This window comes from Athene cunicularia (genome assembly GCF_003259725.1).
Source record: "Athene cunicularia isolate RWA chromosome 1 unlocalized genomic scaffold, athCun1 chr1_part2, whole genome shotgun sequence".
NCBI lineage: Eukaryota > Metazoa > Chordata > Aves > Strigiformes > Strigidae > Athene > Athene cunicularia.
The window spans coordinates 39,968,584-39,972,518 of record NW_020799092.1 but is presented as its reverse complement, the minus strand read 5'-3'; the positions used below and the strand labels follow the sequence as shown (position 1 = coordinate 39,972,518).

General features: G+C 36.8%; 1 long non-coding RNA gene across 1 annotated transcript; it reads left to right on the top strand.

Annotated features, from left to right (window-relative positions):
- Positions 1 to 408: 408 nt before the first annotated feature.
- Positions 409 to 3,620, top strand: LOC113489426. Its single transcript, XR_003400040.1, has 3 exons — positions 409 to 657; positions 2,646 to 2,850; positions 3,525 to 3,620. It is a non-coding gene; the product is annotated as an uncharacterized LOC113489426 (long non-coding RNA).
- Positions 3,621 to 3,935: the final 315 nt, after the last annotated feature.

The following is a 3,935-nucleotide window of genomic DNA, read 5'->3' as shown; positions in this document are numbered from 1 at the left end:
TATTTGTTTTATTTCTCTGTTTATTTTAATGAATTTTGTGCTGCTTTCTGACCTGACAGTAAATATTTATTTGGCTATCACAAAATACTACTCCAGAAGTTAAGTGCTGTTAAGATCTAGTTGTAGCATTAATTATGCAGATGCAGATTTATCCAGAATGAGTCTTTACTACCTTTGGGATATCATTCTTCAATTTACAGTTCTAAGATTTCCTTTGTCATAGTCTGGTAGATTATCAATGAATTTGACTTGGTGTGTGGGTAACATTAAAGAGATACTTTCTTTTTTCCTAAAACCCCCATAAATTTCTTATGTGTTTGATAAATATCTTGCTTCCAGGGATTATCAGGTGCTGTGTTATGGTATTGGTATGGTTTAACTTACTTTCACATTGCTCTCATTAGGTAAACTGCTGTTCTCAAACAGCACTCCAGTGTTTGCAAACAGTCTAAATGAAATGTTCAGCTGCTCTTGAGATCCAGCCACACAATGTGGGTAAAGAAGAATGCGTCTCTCCTCCTGACAAGTGCCTTGTGTTCACTTGCGCTGTTTTTCCACCATTGTAAAATAATATAGCGAAGGCCTCATATAATCCCTTTTGAAGACAATGACATTCACCAAATTTCTTGACCGAAACAGGTCTTACAATGTTTATGGGTAAGAAAACATCAATATTCCTAACAAATCTAACAAATCACAATCTATCCATATGGCATGTTTTAGAATATTGAAGGGCAATTTTGGTAACTACTTCCTTGAATCATCCCCTTGACAAAGTTTAGACAAAAGGGGAGTACAAATGGTCAGCAGTATGAAAATGCCTCAATACCCATATAATTTATAACTTACTTCATAGTAGAAAATTTTAGTTATATGTTTAGTTTTCATTGGGCATAAAAATGGAAGACAGGAAAACGAAGTAGGTTTTTTCTTAAACTGGTGCATTAATGTGTAACTTGAATCATCTTTTCCCCTCAGTCTTTTATATAAACACCATTTCCTTAGCACTTTATGTAGTGCATTTCAGGTTCAAAGCTCTTTACACAAATTATTTTAATTAGTTTTCACATCTCCTCTGAGAGAGGTAAGTAAATATCATTATCCTCACTTTTACAGACAGGAACTCTCATCTGGAGAGGTTAAGTAACTTGCCCAAGGCCACAAGGGGGAATATTGTCATAGCTAGTCCTGGAAATTCAAGAGCTGTTATATCCTCAGTCCTTTAGTTTGTTTGATAGATGGCAACTTGAGTTGTCAGTGGTTACTCCCGTGTTACAGAAATATGTTCTGTGAATTTTACCTCTTTAGTCTCAGCAGTATTTTAAGCAAGGGAGAAATCAGGTTTTCTGTAGTCAGATTATAGCATAGTAACAGTATCCTTCAAAAGAAATGTCAATTTACTTTCCTGCTATGTCTATAGTTAAGTAAACAAGGTAGTAGACAATGCCCATTACAGTTGTTCCACGGGGTATTGCTTAGGCCACAGTCACTTTCTCAGTTCGGGTCGTGTTATGCCTGCAGCTCTGGTTTATGGGAGGTGCAGAAGATGTGGAGGTTTTTCTAAGCTGTGTATTTCTTGGACCTCAGAAAAATACAAATACTGATAGCATATGCTTCCTAAGAGAATTCTTTTCTTGCATACAGAAGACACAAGAAGCAGGGACAAGTGAGCTTGTATTTATGAAATTTAAAATACCACATTGCTTTTGTTGTTGTGGCTTGGAGGCTATTGTATTTCATGTCTGCAAAGAGTCCTGTCTCTTGGTGTCATCCTCAACTAGAGGATGCTTGAGGAACTGAGTTGATTAAATTTTCTGTTTCTTGAACTTTATGAGAAGGTTAGTCACAATGTAAAGAGTTTAAGGGACTCAGAAGACTAGTCATGTATTTTTAAAAGGATCATGGATGGAAAAGCATGGGAAGGAACCTACTGATGCTTCAGAAATGTAGTCTCTAACATGTATACCTATATTATACTATAAAAATAGAAGTGAAGCCAAGAATATATATTATGGATACAGTGTTGCAACAACTAGGGACCCTTACTTTCCACAGAGAGCCACTCACTGTTAGATTGTGCTAATGTTATGGCAGTGTTACAGTGCAGGATGCTGTGAGTTTCGAGTTACCAATAAACGGGAAATGAGTGAATGCTTGCAGGTGTTCAATCAGACAAAGAAGTGATGGAGGACAAATGGGAAGGAGAAGGTCTTTTAAGGAAGCTTCTCTGAGAAGTAGTTGTAATTGTTAGGACGAGAGCTCATTCCTTTTCTTGTCTGCACCAAGACAGACCTTTTCTTAACTTACTTGAGCTTGAATTGTGGTGAGATTTTTCTGTCATCTTTTCCTTGTTTCACAAGGAGAGATGTTGAACTTGAATGATTTACTCACACAGAGGCATCTGCTTCTTTCTGAGATGTCTTGGCTGATGTGAGATTTCTCTGTGGGGCTGCCAGGTGCTACACAGGAGCCCTCAGAAAGGCACACCCCATTGCAGCACTGGGTGGGCTTCTGGGACGTGTTCAGTGTACCCAAGGGTATGTCACATAGCACCATGTGCCTCACTGAGGCCTCTCTGATGCGTTTTCTAAGTTCTGTGAAACACTTAACAGATTATAAGCCTCTTTCTTGGTTACCTTGCACAGGCATTTATACCAGAACAGAAAGATGAAAAAGTGGAAGAAGCCCAAGTAAGACAGTGACATAACACGCTTTATGAATCCAAGTGAAGGAAAATATACAGTGTTTCGCCAGACATTCTGGAAGCTATGTGCTTAGCATATGTGCAGCAAGAGAGACTTGATCAACTACTAGCAGGGTGTCAAAATTAGTCATCATTGGAAGTGTTAGGTAATTTTTCATGATTATGATTAAAGAGTGTCTTTACATATAGTTAGTATGTAAAGCTTGAAAAATCAAGTTGTCATTGGCTAGCATGCTATCCCCCCTTCCTTCCAAACATACTCCCTTTCGTATTGAGCTACAGATTATTTTGTCTGTAAATTCAAACAAAATCTGTCCAGAAAGAACCAAATCACATATAACTGTTCATAATACTTGTTATCAAAAGCATATCCTGAACAGCATCTTACTTTTTGGTTTTGAAAGATATGCATTTATTTCAATATGACTTTCACGGATCTTATTAGCTGTACTGAAAACTTTGATCCTTTTTATTTTTTCACAGCATGAATACAATTAATGAGCAAGGATTGTCTTAAACTCTTTGTGGGACCCAAAAGTAAATAGTCTTTCTGTCAATGGATTTTACCAATTATGGGAATCAATTATACAAATTCATTATTACAATTTCCCTATTTCTCAACACTGAAGTCCCCCAGCTTTCATTGCTTCTAAAACATCATCTAGAAATTAGTAAAAGTTTAATGATATACAATTAACTTCTGTAAGTATGAACTAAGGATATCTTTCACTTTGCTTTGCTGTAGTGGCTGTCATAGCTTTCTATATGAGATCACAGCAAGCAATTCAAGACTTGAATTTACTTTTTTTTTCTTTTGCAGACTCTTTATTTGGCATTATTTAGATGGTGAATATGCCTCAGTTAGCAAAAAGTTGAAGATTTGTAAACTTGTGGTGAAGAGGTCAGAGTGGTTTCATATTCTCTGTTCTGACCCTTTCTTCTGGCTTCATGTCGTCACTGGCAGCAGAACCAGCATTGTCAGCCTCGTTGCCCTGTAGTGATGATATTTTAACTCCTCAAAATCTATGAAGCTGTTTTTATTTGAATTTTGAAACTTTAAATCTGGCCACCTGTGTTACTCCATACGTATCTATAACAATATGCAGCAGAAGGACAGACACATTTCTAGGGCTACTGGAGAGACAAAGGAGAAGGTGGAATACATAGGTGATAAAGGCAAAGATGGTTTAGAAAAATATTGGAAGGAATATTTTGGAAACGATAAATGAAG